The sequence below is a fragment of the Mauremys mutica genome, chromosome 3 (genome assembly GCF_020497125.1).
Source record: "Mauremys mutica isolate MM-2020 ecotype Southern chromosome 3, ASM2049712v1, whole genome shotgun sequence".
NCBI classification, from domain to species: domain Eukaryota; kingdom Metazoa; phylum Chordata; order Testudines; family Geoemydidae; genus Mauremys; species Mauremys mutica.
Genome location: NC_059074.1, coordinates 97,925,907 through 97,941,612, shown reverse-complemented (window position 1 = coordinate 97,941,612; position 15,706 = coordinate 97,925,907). Strand labels below are relative to the sequence as shown.

The following is a 15,706-nucleotide window of genomic DNA, read 5'->3' as shown; positions in this document are numbered from 1 at the left end:
TCTTTTTCACTTTCTCCACGCCACTCAAGATTTTATAGACCTCTGTCATATCCCCATATCCATAGCTGGCAGAAATAAGGGGAAAAGAAATTCTGTAGCTGCCACAGCCAGTAGACTGAGAAATAGTTAGCAGGAGAGGCTCCTTTGTACCCTCTACCTTTAGATGGCTCTAGGAAAGGAGGTGTGCGTTCCTTCAAATTTTTTTTTTTTTTTTACTATTAGTAAAAATTCTCTTAGCATGATTATGGACTGGGCAAGGCACGTGACACTCTTCATAGGATCATGGAAATGAAGGGCTGGAAGGGACCTTGAGAGGTCATTAGTCGAGCCCCCTGCAGTGAGGTAGGACCAACTAAAGCTAGATCACCCAGGGATTTGTCCATCTTTTTCTTAAAACTCTCCATGATGCAGATTCCACAGACTCCCTTGGAAAGCCAATTTCAGTGCTTAAGTATCCCTGAAGTTAGAATTTTTTTTTTTAATATCTAACCTAAATTTCCCTTGTTGCAGATTATGCCCATTACTACTTGTTCTACTGTCAGTGGACATGGAGAACAGTCGATCACCATCCTCTTTTTATAACAGTCCTTAACATATTTGAAGACTCTTATCAGGTCCCCCCTCAGACTTCTTTCTGAAGACTAAACATGCCCAGTTTTTTGACCGTTCCTTGTAGATCAGGTTTTCTAAACATTTTATCTTTTTTGTTGCTCTCCTCTGGACTCTCTAATTTGTCCACTTTTTCCTAAAGTGTGGCACCTAGAATTGGAAACAGTGCTCCAGCTGAGGCCTCACCAGCACTGAGTAAAGGAAGACAATTACTTCCCGTGCCTTACATATGACACTGCTGGTAATACATCCCAGAATTATTTTAACCTTTTTCACAATTGCATCTCATTGTTTAGTCATATTGAATTTGTGATATACTATAACCCCCAAATCATTTTCAGCAGTACTATTGCCTAGCCAGTTATTCCCCATTTTTTATTTGTGCATTTGATTTTTCCTCGCCATGTGTAGTTCTTTGCACTTGTCTGCTCTGAATTTCATCTTATTGATTTCAACACAATTCTCTAATTTGTCAAGGTCATTTTCAATTCTAATCCTGTCTTTTTTTTAAAGTGCTTGTATCCCCTCCCAGCTTGGTGTCATCTGCAAATTGCATAAGCATTCTCTCCATTCCATTATCCATTTCATTAATGAAAATATTGAATAGTACTGGACCTAGGATAGACCCCTGTGGGATACGTCCTCCCAGTTTGACAGTGAACCGGTGACAAGTACTTTTTGAGTACAGTCTTCATCCAGATATGCACCCATTTTATAATATTTTCTATAGACCGCATTTCCGTGGTTTGCATATGAGAATGCCACATAGGACTGTCAGAAGCCTCTCAAAATGCACGATATATCATGTCTACTGCTTCCCCTCGATCCACTAGGCCAGCAACCCTATCAAAGAAGGAAATTAGGTTGGCATGATTTGTTCTTGACAAATCTGCTTTTCTTTTTTGTATAACTCTTTTTTGTAGGTGCTTACAAAATGATTGTTTAATGATTTGTTCCAGTATCTTTTCAGGTATCAGAGTTAGGCTGTGACTGGTCTGTAATTCCCTGGATACTCTTTATTCCCCCTTTTAAAGCAAGGTACTATAATGTCTCTTCTCTAGTCCTCTAGGACTTCACCTATGCTCCATGTGGTCTCGAAGAGATTCACTAATAGTTTTGAGATTATCTCATCTAGTTCCTTATCTGTGCTTGGGTGAAGTTGGTCAGGCCATGCCAACCTGAATACATCTAACTTATTTATATATTCTCTATTCTGGATTGTGTTCCTTTCCTCCTCTTGTTAATATTAATTGCCTTAATTATCTGGTCACAGTCTACCATTTTAGTGAAGACTGAAGAAAAATAAGCAGTAAACACCTCAGCTTTCTTGGTGTTTTCTGTTACTCTCCTTCCTTGCTAAGTAGTGAACCTATGCTTTTTTCACCTTTCTGTTGCTCCTAATTTATTTGTAGAACTTCTTTTATTGCCTTCTATGTCTCTTGCTAGGCCTAACTCATTTTGTGCCTTAGCCTTTCTGATTTGTCTGTCGATGCTTGTGCTGTTCTTTTGCATTTATCCTTAGCAATTTGTCCATGTTTCCACTTTTGTGTAAGATGCCTTTTTACACATTCATATAATCAAAGAGCTCCTGGTGAAGCTATGTTGGCCACTTACTATTCTTCCAGTCTTTTCTTCATTTGGGGATAAAGGCAAAACTGCAAACTAATATTGTCTCCTTAAGAAACTCCAGCTCTCCTGAACTCCTTTTTCCCTTAGTGTTTCTTCTCATGGGACCTTACCTACCAGTTCTCTTGAGTTTGGACTTCAAAAAAGCAGACTTTAACATTTTCCTTTTTCTGCTGCTGTCCCTCCCTCCCTTCCTTAGAATCATGAAATCTATCATTTGATGATGACTTTTGACCAAATTGCCTTCCTCTTTCAGATTTGCAATCAATTCCTTCCTGATAGTCAGAATCAAGTCTAAAATGGCTGTTGTTCTGGTTACTTTCTCCACTTTCTGTATTATGTTGTCCTGAGTACATTCCAAGAACTTACTGGACATTTTATTTTGCTGTATTACTTTTCCAACAGATGTCTGGGTAATTAAATTCCCTCATTCCTACCACATTTTGTGTTTTGGATATTTGTTTGTTCCACCTCCTCCCCCTGATTAGATGGTCGGTAGTAGATTCTCTCCATGACATCACCCCTGCTTTTTTCTCCCATTCAACTTCTCTCAGACTTTCAACTGGTCTGCCCCCACCTCCTTCTGGACTTCAGAACAATTGTATATGTTGATGCATTATGCAGAAACTCCTCTCTTTTTTCCCCTGCCTAGCCTTTCTGAACAAGCTATACACCCCCTGTTGTGAGATTTATCCACCCAGTGATGCTAATTAAGTTATAATTTAGCTTATGTACTAATACTTGTGGTTCTTCATGTTTATTCTCTATACTCCTTGCATTTGTGTGAAGACATGTAAGGTGTTGAGCAGATTTTCCCCACTGTTTTCTCTCTCATTGCTCCTATGACCCTGTTGTAACTTTCCATTTTGCCTCAACATCTAGCTCTCTGTTAAGGTCACTTTTTTTATACCTATCTGTGGGCTTTTGTTTCCTGCCCCCTTTGAACCTTGTTTAAAGCCCTCCTCACTAGGTTGATGAATCTGTCCCAAAAGATGCCCTTCTATACCTTGGTCATGTGAACCCCACCTCCTTCCCGGAACAGCATCCCTTGTCCAAGGAAGACACAGGCCTTCTGTTGATGCAATCTGCACAGCCATGTGTTCATCTTCAGGATGCACATGTCCCTGCCTGGCCCCTTGCCTCAACTGGGAGGATGGACAAGAACACAATCTGTGTCCCTGAGTCCTTCATCCTTGTTCCCAGTGACTGGTAGTCACTGCTGATCTTCTCAGGGTCATGCCTGGCAGCATCATTAGTGTCCACATGGATGAGCAGCACACGGTAGTTAATGGTCAGAGGGATGGAAAAGTCTCTGCAGCATTTTTGTGATGTCTCTGATGCGGTCTCCAAGCAGGCAGCTCACCCCTGAGGACATTACGTCATTTTGGTAGATGGATACCCCTCACAAGGGATTCCCCATCCACCACAACCCTACTTTGTCTTCTCTTGTGTGTGGTGGCCACGAGCCTCCCAGCTTTGCGGTCAGGTGGCTCCTTTTCCTGAGCCGTTGGGGTCTGGTCCTTTCCTTCTGTTGCCAGTACAGCATATCAGTTCTTGATTTCAGTGGATTGGAGATCTAGATGCGGGGTGGAGCACTGTAGACATCTGAGGCTGTCAGCACCTGGTTCTTCTTCCTCCTCTGGTGCTACTCTTGTCTTTTCTGGTTGGTTAGCAACCTCCATCTCAGGTGTTTTCATGTGCATTCTGTTAATGAAGTCCTCTTGGTCCTGGATGCTGTGCAGATGAGCTACCTCCTTCTGCAGCTCTCTTACCTGCTCCATGAGGGACTCCACCAGCAGATGCCTCTCACACCTGGTGGTTCCGTTCTGCCTGGCTATCGTGGGTGGGAACATGCAGGCTGCATTCCCAGCAGGCCAAGACCCAGGACCAGGGTAGAAGCCTCCTAGGTCAGAATGCCTGTTTAGCCAGGATGTCCACAGGTGCAGGGAGCGATGGTGTGGGTTCTGTCATTGTGGGTTCTTCCTTGTAGTGTTCCTGCAAGTTAAGGGAAAATAAAATCCATCTCCCTGCTGTCCTCTGCTGGTGAACTACAGTGGCTAACTCCCTTAATTTCCCAGCTGCCTATGTCTCACCAGCCACTGGGAGCTGCATGCTCTTTAAAGCCTGGGTCCTAAATGGAGGGGAATGGGTGACTCACCCCATGTCACTCAGCTTTCTTTAATCGCTGGCCTATCCAATCAGAAACTGCACTAATCTCATTTGAAAGAGCCCTGCTAGAAGTCAGGCACTAGCTCGCCTATCTGCTGAGGAACTTCCCCTAGCCAGTCAGCAACCAAGCCTAGATTTCAAATGCATCAAACCAGTAAATTAGCCAGAGTCCTACCAAACTCGATGACAAGTTCCCAGCACAGAAAAGTGCTCCTTTTTGCCCCTCAAAATTAATCAGTAGCAAGATGGTAGAAGTGCCCCAGAGATACTCACCAGCTAGCAAACTGCCTTTGTCTTGCCAGCTTCAGTATTGAACTGCAAAGACAATATATTTGGAGAACTCAAAGTACTCACTAGTACCTCTCCTTTCCTTACTGTACCAATGTACGGTACTTTGACTTTGCTTTGGAGCAGAGTTGTGCCATGATGGCTCAGCTGACCACTAGTTCAGGTTTCTCTATTGAGATAAACCCTAAGTGGAGTATTTCATTCCACATCCACTGTAGCTTAACTTTCTGAACATTATTTTGTCTATTTCTAAAACTCCCAGTTTTTATCTATTGTGAATGTAAAAGAAAAAAAAACCTCTCAGTTCATTCCTCCTCTCTGTGCTACCCCATTCTATGTCCTGTATCTTCTCTCTGTTGCAAATTCAGACAGACATTTAGTCTTGTCTCAGTTTGCATTTCGACTCTGAGAAATTGGAAGGGAACAGCACAGCTATGTTGAAATTGGTGGTTGTGGTATTCACTTTGATTTCCAGCAGCTTGTAAAGAAATTAAAACAAGGCAACAGCAATCCCTCAATGCTGTGAAGAAGGAATGGCACAGCAGTTGAGAACAGGAGACAAGCTTTCCTTTTCACACAGATTTCAGAGGCCTTTTGCATTATTTCCTGCAATATTAATCTTGTTAACATTGACTATTTTAAATGTTATAGAGGAGAAATCGCTAAATTTCAGGCATATTAAGATATAGGTGTGGTGATATAATGATGCAGAGTATTTTGAAAATGAACCCACTAACCTACGGTATTTCTAAATGCTTTCTTTAAACTCATGAGTGGAGATGCTCCTCATCATTGATTTGGGCAAACCTTGTGTTTCCCATATCCTTATTAATGCAAATTATTTTAATCTGAATGGCAAAAACATGAAACTGAAGTTGTGGGAAATTATATTAATGGTAAAGAAATTAATCCAGCATGGTTTGTAGCTTCCTGCATAGTTTTCTTTGGTTTATTTTCTCTTCAGTAACGCAAGTGGCAGTGGGAGTTTACCATTTTGCAAGGCAGATCGGTCATTTGTCACTGGGTAGTGTGGGTGCAGGTGTGGCAAGGCTATTTGTCCCAGCTAATGAGGATCGTTTTAAGGGCACTTGGATTTTTAATTTTTTAAAGGACATTCCTCTTACAAGAAGAACTCTAATACAAAGTTACAGTTAAACATAAGCTGAGGATATTTTCTTTAAGGTTCTAACATCAATCTCAACTTTTTCACTTATGCAAAAAGCATACATAACAATAGGGCCTTCAGCTGTTTTACCTCTGCATTTGGCACTGGTGCTGCTGGAATACTTTGTCCAGTTCTGGTGTCCACAATTCAAGAAGGATGTTGATAAATTGGAGACAATTCAGAGAAGAGACACAAGAATGATTAAAAAACAGGCCTTATAGTGATAGATTTCAGGAACTCAATCTATCTAGTTTAACAAACGGAAGGTTAAAGGGTGACTTGATTACAGTGTATAAGTATCTATTAGGTGAACAAATATATAATTAATGGGCTCTTCAAGCTAGCAGAGAAAGGTATAACATGATCCCATGACTGGAAGTTGAAGCTGGACAAATTCAGATTAGAAATAAACTGTAAACTTTATCAGAGGAGCCACTGGAACAGTTTACCAAGGGCAGGGGTGGATTCCCTATCACTGCCAATTTTTTAATCAAGTTTAGGTATTCTTCTGAAAGATATATTCTAGGAATTATTTTGGGGAAGTTCTATGGCCTTCGTTACACTGCATAACTTGATGCCTCTTTGTATGCACCAGAGAATTGTGTTGACCTTTTCGCTGCTGTACTACATTGAGGGTGGTTATATTATGGGCTGTTAATTGACTTATAAATTGGAGGGAGTACAGAGGCGAGCAGCAAAAATGATGGTGGTCTGGGATTGATTTGAGGGGAAATAAAAATTAAGTATGTGTAACTAGGCAAAACAGTGCTTTAAATATGATGGGGGGAGGGATATAACTGTCTAAAAGTATTTGAGACGTAAACACCAAGAATGAAGAGGAAATGTGTAGAGATACACCAAGGCAGTGTAGTGCAATAAAAGTAAGACTGAATACTACTAACATTTTCCTGACAGTGAGATGTGATGGGCTTTGCAGTAGTCCTACAGGACAAGTGATGACAGTCTCATCATTTGGGACTTACAAAAATGGCCTGGACCAACAAGAAAAAGATACAGTTGGAAACAGTCCCTCACTGACAGGGTATGAACAGATGACTTAATATATATTCTTCATTTCTCATTTCTGATAACATCATGCAAAGATGGAATTAGCCACTATGAAATTCAGGGAACAAAAATGAACAAATTCTTTAATGTTAACAGAGGCTGTCTTTGCTGCCAGGAGGGGTCTCTCTTACAGCAAGATAGCTAATCTGGATTGCTTAAATACACACCTTTTTTGACAGTGCAGACAAACATTTTATTAATGAAAACATTCAGCTATCATATATAGTTCTGCCAACTATTGTGTGTATAACTATAGCTCTATATTCTTGAGTTTGAAAATTGGCACTGCTTATTTTATGAGTCTTCTGGATTGGTAGTCATATGACTTTGACCATACTTAATATTTCTGTCAGGTGCAATAATGGTCTTTGCACTGCTTCTTGATTTCCTATCCTTTCATTACTCCTTTGTTTAACATAGGAGATAGGATTGGAAGGACTAGGTCAGTGTCCCCGGTCCCCTGCTATTGCAGGCAATGCCATCATATAATCCTGTTCATAAACTTATCAAGTTCCATTTAAGACAAGTTAGATTGTTTACACCCATTACTGCAACTGGGAAACTGTTCCAGAATCTTAATCTAATTTCCAGACTAAATTTATTATACCATTTTATACCCGTTTTGTCTTGTGCCAATATTGTCCTTTACTTTCCATAGCTCCAAAGAATCCTGTGACACCTTATAGACTAACAGACGTTTTGGAGCATGAGCTTTCATGGGTGAATACCCACTTCGTCAGATGCAAGACATCACTTGCATCCGACGAAGTGGGTATTCACCCACGAAAGCTCATGCTCCAAAACGTCTGTTAGTCTATAAGGTGCCACAGGATTCTTTGCTGCTTTTACAGATCCAGACTAACACGGCTACCCCTCTGATACTTGTTTCCATAGCTCTTCTCCCTTCCTGGTGTTCACTCTCCTCAGATGTATTTATAGAGAGCAATCACATCCTTTCTTAGCCTTCGTTTTGTTAGGCTTCACCAGCCAAGCAATTTTGTCTTCTCTTGTAAAATATGCTCTAATCAGTAGTCAATATTTGTGTAATCTGTGTTATTTACAGTGATAATATGAGGTATATCCTCTCTTCCCTTGCTTTACTAGTTTCACATGACTGCCAGTAATTATGGGCATTATTCATCGCCCAGTTTACTGGTCAGCATTGTTAACTGATCCTCTTAAATGTGCCATTTTTTTTTATTAAAAGCAGTAATGAACTTAAATCTATTGACTTTGTACTGCTAAAATACTGTGGATTTAACTTTCAAAGTAAGGTGTGTACAACTGTGTATAGGAACCTTAGGTGCTTATGCAATTACACATAGGTTATTTGCCCCTGCACAGCGTCAGCTAGGTATCTTATTGGTCCTGGGGACATGCAAATACCTGATTTATTCAGGTGCACTAATCTGCATGTGCAGATTAATGTTCATTACATACAAGTTATGAGATTTTTGAAGTTAACAGTATGTGGGAGGTGGGTGGGGGATGTTATGAATTGTTTATTACCTACTCTGCAAAGTCAACATCTTAGATATATGATAAAAGAATGAAATGATGTGTTAATATTGTTAGTTTAAAATATATTTTTAAAAAACTGCTAGGGTTATCTTCTTTTCTAACACAATTACAGTGAGTTTCACTTCATAACTGATGAAGCTTGTGAAATGTATATTTCTGCATAGATGTGAAGTGCCCTGATTCTGCAAGCGTGTATGCGTGCACTTTACACACTTGGGTAGTCCTATTGACTTCTGTGTGTGTTTTGTTGTCTTCACTGGGGGCTGCTCATGCGGGTTAAGTTTAGGGTTGCCACCTTTCTAATTGCTGGTAACTGGACCCCTGAGGCCCTGCCCCTGCTCTGCATCTTCCCCCCAAGGCCTTGCCCCCCCCCTCTCTCCCCCTGGATCGTCTCTACTCCTGGATCGTCTCTACTCCTTCTCCTCCCCCAAGCTGGACTCCCTCTGCTTCAGGGCTGGGATGGGAGCTGATGCAGTATGACAAGGAGCCTGCTTGCAGGTAGAGGGCGACTTTGGCTGAGCAAGGGCTGGTGCAGGTTAATGACCCAGCGCCTTCCCTGACCCTGGGGTAGTCAGTCTTTTTGGTGCCTGACTTGACACTGCCAGGTCTCCTCTTTGACTGGACTTTCCAGTTGAAAACCGGGCTCCAGACAACCCTAGTAAAGTTAAGCACATACACGAGTGCTTGCAGGAGTGGGGTCCTACAATTCATCTGCATCTGCTAATAGAATGACCCTGCACCAGCCAATCATGTTCCAAGTTGGTGAATTAATGATTTGTTTATAACCACATTAAATGCATTTTGATCGACTTGTAATTATAAACCTTTTGTGTAGGACAACTAATATCTGTTGGCATTGTAAAAAATAGTAGTCTCCATACAGAATAAACTCTTGGAATGTGGATTTATGTTATATATTGTTTTGTATGTTGCAACCCATTAACTTAGATATTCCCCTAAGTTAATTTTTTAAGTGTTTAAGTTTAGCCTTGTCTTCTTAAGGTAGTGTGTTTGTTTGTTTGTTTATTATATTTATATATGTGTGTGTCACCTTTACAGTATAAGAATATTTAAAACAGATATCACAGCAACATTTTCCAATGATATAAATTTGATGAGGAGTTTATGTTGGCAAAGATTCCTGGTTTGAATTTCAGTTTCCTTAGAGCAGTTTAGGAAGTGGCGGTTGGAGGGTTCTGTGTTCTCATGGGATAAAGTCTGTTTAAAAAGAGGGGAAATAAGTAGTTTGCAAAATGTTGAACAGATGCTTTGGCAGTGTGACAAATGGTTACAAGTGCTGTCTGGAGCATTTTATGTTGTGCTGGAGGATGAACATATGTAGATAAATGTATGCAAATTTGGTTTTAAGTACTGTTGAACGCTGAAAAATGAAGCTAAGAAGAGTACTATACAATATCTATATGCAGACAGATTGTATGGCTTTGAAATTTACATAGACTAACGGAGGGCTTCTTAACACTGAAGAGGACAAAGAGTTAATATATTTTGTTTTTTATAGGGCTGTTGAGCATAGCAGTTAACTCACATGATTAACTCAAAAAAATTAATTGCGATTTTAAAAATTAATCGCGATTAATCACACTATTAAACAACAGAACACCAGTTGAAATTTATTAAATATTTTGGATGTTTTTCTACATTTTCAAATATATTGTATTTTGTGTAATTGAAATCAAAGTGTATATTATTTTTTATCATTTTTACAGTGCAAATATTTGCAAAAAAAGAAATAGTATTTTTCAATTCACCTCATACAAGTACTGTAGTGCAATCTCTTTGTCATGAAAGTGCAACTTACAAATGTAGATTTTGTTTTTGTTACATAACTTTACTCAAAAACAAAACAAGGTAAAACTTCGGAGCCTACAGGTCCACTTAGTCCTACTTCTTGTTCAGCCAATCGCTAAGACAAACAAGTTTGTTTACATTTACAGGAGATACTGCTGCCCTCTTCTTCTTTACAATGTCACCAGAAAGTGAGAACAGGCATTTGCATGGCACTTTTGTAGCCAGCATTGCAAGATATTTATGTGCCAAATATGCTAAACATTCAACAATAAGCATTCATACTTTGGCCACCATTCCAGAGGACATGCTTCCATGATGATGATGCTTGTTAAAAATAAGTGTTAATTAAATTTGTGCCTGAACTCCTTGTGGGAGAATTATATGTCCCCTGTTCTGTTTTACCCACATTCGGCCATATATTTCATGTTATAGCAGTCTCGGATGATGACCCAGCACATGTTGTTCATTTTAAGAACACTTTCACTGCAGATTTGACAAAATGCAAGGTACCAATGTGAGATTTCTAAGGATAGCTGCAGCACTCGACCCTAGGTTTAAGAATCTGAAGTGCCTTCCAAAATCTGAGAGGCATGAGGTGTGGAGCATGCTTTCAGAAGTCTTAAAAAAGCAACATTTTGATGCAGAAACTACAGAACCTGAACCACCAAAAAAGAAAATCAACCTTCTGCTGGTGGCATCTGACTCAGATAATGAAAATGAACATGTCTGTCTGCACTGCTTTGGATCGTTATCGAGCAGAACCCATCATCAGTATGGATTCATGTCCCCTGGAATGGTGGTTGAAGCATGAAGGGACATATGAATCTTGAGCGCATCTGGCATGTAAATATCTTGTGACGCCAGCTACAACAGTGCCATGAGAACACACATTCTCACTTTCAGTTGAAGTAAACAAGAAGCAGGCAGCATTATCTCCTGCAAATGTAAACAGACTTATTTGTCTGAGTGATTGGCTGAACAAGAAGTAGGACTGAGTGGACTTGCAGGCTCTAAAATTTTACATTGGTTTATTTTTGAATGTAGGTTTTTTTACATAATTCTACATTTACAGTACTTTCTTTTGTTTTTTTACAGTGCAAATACTCGTAATAAAAAAAAAATACAAAGTGAGCAGGGCTGGCTCTGGCTTCTTTGCTGCCCCAAGCGCCAAAAAATAAAAAAATAAAAAAGGGAGGGGGCGGCTGGAGCGGCAAAGCGGGGGAAAAAAATTGCGCGGCCAGAGCGGCAAAGCAGAGGAAAAAAAGAAAAAAAAAACCCCTGCGGTGTGTCCGCAGCAGCAAAGCAGGGAGGGGAAAAAAAGAAAAAAAAATCCTGCGGAGTGGCCGGAGCGGCAAAGCCGGGAGGGAAAAAACCAGCGCGGGCGGAGCGGCAAAGCCGGGGGGGAGGGGGGGGGAATGGCGTGGCCGGAGTGGCAAAGCAGAGGAAAAAAAACAAACAAAAACCAGGGTGCAGGGGGACTTGCTGCACTGCTGATGTGCCCCGGCTAGCGGGGGGAGGGAGCAGGGGGGAGAGAGAGAAGGGAGGTGGCCAGGGCTTCAGTGGGGCGCTCGCCTCGTGGCCCCGACCGCTGCGCCGCTCCGGTTGGCGGGGAGGGAAGGACACAGGCTGCCAGGCTTGCTGCAGATCTGGCACTGGCTGGGGCAGACTGAGCGTGCAGCCCGCTCCCAGTGGGGCGCTCCCCTCCTCCACACTGTGGCCCCTACAGGGCGGCTGGATCGGCGAACCAAAAAAAAAAATAAAAAAAATATGACAATAAGTTATGTCAAACTGCACTAAGCAGAAACCACCAAATGATTTCAACAGTGTCTCTGAGCTAAAAGGTAGGTTCCAAATAGTCTTTTGAAGTTTACTCTAGAGCCAGCGGGCATAACAGCTGAATGCCAGTGTGTCCATTATAGTAACAATGCTAGGAACCATCAATGCACAATTGTCTATCAATTTTAAACCATAATTGCTGGAGATTTGTAATAATAATGATCCTAAATATCCTAGTACCTTTCATTTCATTTTTAAAAATGAGCAGTAACGGTGAAGAAGCTGGCAATTAGCCAATGAAATTTTGCCAAGTTGTCTGTAAAGAGATCATAATGGCGGGTTCTACATGGGTAATCAAATATAAACTGGGCACTGAAACTGGATCCAGTATACAACTTTTTAAAAGAAGTGGTTTTATTCCTAGATCAGTTAACACAATAATAATAATTAAACACTAGTAATATATCTTTGTAAAAACTATTTTATTTGAGTCTGTAAAACATTTTTCTGTTTTGTTAGAGAATAATTGTGCAGCGCAGAATTGCTATGCAAGTCAGTGGAAAGTTTTATCAAATAAATGAGTCAAATGCTGATTTTTCTATCTCATTTACACATAAACATTTCTATTTTCACTGATCAATAACTTATCAACAATTTCTTGTTCCCATAGCTCATGTGCATTTTCAAAAACCTCTACACAATGCCTCCTGGTGTATAGTGTAATTTATTTTACTTATATCATACACCCCCACCCCACTGCTCCGAAGAGCTCTTTTGCTTACCAAAAATTGTCACAGTTGCTCCACTAATTACTAACAATAGGCTCGATTTTGTAGCCCTTACTCTGTTAGCAAGAATTTAGTCACACAAGGAGTGTGGCTCTGGGGCTCCTAGTGTGAATAAATGCTCACAAATGTGAGTAATGGTTGCATGGTCTAGCTCAGGGGTTGGCAACCTTTCAGAAGTAGTGTGCGGAGTCTTTATTTATTCACTGTAATGTAAGGTTTCACGTGCCAGTAATACATTTTAACGTTTTTAGAAGGTCTCTTTCTGTAAGTGTATAATATATAACTAAACTATTGCTGTATGTACAGTAAATAAGGTTTTTAAAATGTTTAAGAAGCTTCATTTAAAATTAAATAAAAATGCAGAGCGTCCCCCCCCCCCCCCCCCGACTGGTGGCCAGGACCCAGGCAGTGTGAGTGCCACTGAAAATCAGCTTGTGTGCCGCCTTCAGCATGCGTGCCATAGGTTGCCTACCCCTGGTCTAGCTCAATATAAGGCCATTTTTCAGAGTCTTTGCTCTATAGCAGGGGTCTCAAACATGCGGCCCGCGGGCCGCATGCGGCCCGCAGAGCTCTTCCCTGCGGCCCGCGGAGCTCCCCAGGGCCACCCAGAGGGGGGGGCAAAGGGGGCAATTTGCCCCGGGCCCCGGGCTCCGCAGGGGCCCCCAAGAGAAAAGCGGAGGCTCCCGCCTCCGCCCCTCTCCTGGAGCCTCGGCGCATAGAGCGCCGAGTCTCCGTCCGAGCGCCTGAGCCCCGCCCCGATCCAAGCCGCGTGGGGAGGGGGCGGGGCTGGGAGCTCTGGGCTGAGCGCTGCGCTCGGCGTGGAGCTCACAGCCCCCCCCCCTCACCACGCGGCTCTGAGCGGGGCGGGGCTCAGGCGCTTGGACGGAGACGCGCTCGGGTAAGGGGGGGGGAAGCGGGAGCCGCCGGGGCCGGGCCGGGGCCTGGGTGGGAAGCGGGCCGGGGCCGGGCCCGGGCCGTGGGGGGATGGGAAGCGAGACCCGCCGGGCCGGGCCGGGCCGGGGGGTGGGGGAGGGAAGCGAGACCCGCCGGGGCCGGGCCCGGGGGGGGGAAGGGAAGCGAGACTCGCCGGGCCAGCGGGTCTCGCTTCCCGCCCGGCCCGGCCCGGCCCGGCCCGGCCCGGAAGGGAAGCGAGACCCGCTGGGCCGGCTCGGGCCGGGCCGGAGGGTGGGGGAGGGAAGCGAGACCTGCTGGGGCTGGGCCCGGGGGGGGGAAGGGAAGCGAGACTGGCCGGGCCGGGGGTGGGGAAGGGAAGCGAGACCCGCCGGGGCCGGGCCGGGGGGTAGGGGAGGGAAGCGGGACCGGCCGGGGCCGGGGTGGGAAGCGGGACCGGCCGGGGTGGGGAAAAGAGGGACCCACCGCCGCCGAAGCGCAGCCCGGTCTTCGGCGGTGGGGGGCCCCTTCTGTTCCGGGACCCGCCGCCTAAGTGCCCCGCCGCCAAGCCACCAAACAGCTGTTGGTGGCGCTTAGCACTTTCCAGGAGGGAGGGGGGAGGAGCGGGGAGCCGCGCGCTTAGGGGAGGAGGTGGAGAAGAGACAGGGCAGGGGCGGGGCCTCATGGAAGGGGTGGATTGGGGGTGGGGCCAGGGGCAGCAAGGGGGCGTGTCAGTGATGCGGCCCTCGGGCCAATGCACTAGTCCTCATGCGGCCCTCGGGGTCATTTGAGTTTGAGACCCCTGCTCTATAGCAATACATGTGTAGGAAAATTATGCCATTTTATGTGGTTTAAAAATATTTCATGTTTATTCATAGGGGTAAAGAGTCCAAAATGCATTTTAGTACAAACATTAAACCTTCAACCCTGACAGAAATCAGTCCCGGAAGAGCATGTTCTTTCCCCACAAAGCAACATAAATAGTTTTGAGAAGATGGCATGTATATTATTTCTGCTTTGAAAAGATGTACCACCTCAATTTCCCTGGTTGTATTTAGAGTCCTGTCTGCTCGCTTCATTGACAGGTTTTGCTACTTTTAATACCAGCCATTGTTATCTCTTCTGAGCCAATAGGGCCGGGAGAGACTGAGCTGGTGTCTTTCTCTCTTGAGAATTATCAGAATAATTGGAGTTGCAATTGAGGGCCAAGTTGTGGTTGTTTGTGGCTTTGGAACCTCATTGCAGAGAAGTGTCACACAGGTGTAACAGAGTGTAATTTGGACTGAAAACCTTTTTTTCTGGTGATGTATGTGATCCCAGGTTGAGATACTGGGGTATTAGTTACAAAAAACATATTTATACTTGTAAATTGAGCAACTTTTGACCTGGCAGTCCAGAGATGATATAAACTTAGAACCCCCCCAGTGCCATTTTTAGTTTCTTTAGAGCAGAATGGCACCTTAAAATAATTGAGATCTGTAAAGCCTTTCATCCCAAAGGATCACAAAATACTTCAGAAACCATTGTACAAACAGACTATATGGTTCACTTCACTCTTCACTGAAACACAGCAATCCCTGGCATGAAATGTAGCAGTTCTTAAACAGGCAAAAAGAGTGCTACCCAAAAGTATAAGCTAGGAAGTAGAAAAAAGATTCCTGTAACCATTTGAAACTGCTGGGAGAATTCAGCAAGAATGGCCCAGATCCACAAAGGGATTTAAATGTTTAAGGCCCAGATTTAGTCTCCCAAATCCCAGATTTAGGATGGGATATTTTAATGTGGGTTTCTCTCAGTATCTCCTTTTGAAGTCATTCCTCTTTGTGTTAATAATTACTCATTGGACAAGAGATAGTGAGAGTGACTCTGTAGCGCAGTGGTTAGGGAACTCACCTGAGAGGTGGGAAAGCCTGATTCAAATCTCTTCTCTTCATGAAGCAGAGGCAGGGATTTGACCTGGGATCTCCAACATCCTAGATGAGTGCCATAACTACTG

At 43.2% G+C, this 15,706-nt stretch overlaps 1 protein-coding gene across 20 annotated transcripts in view; it reads left to right on the top strand.

The window, feature by feature from the left end:
- Nucleotides 1–15,706, top strand: part of PTPRK (protein tyrosine phosphatase receptor type K) — a 576,479-nt gene that overhangs the window by 178,030 nt on the left and 382,743 nt on the right. The window lies entirely within an intron of this gene.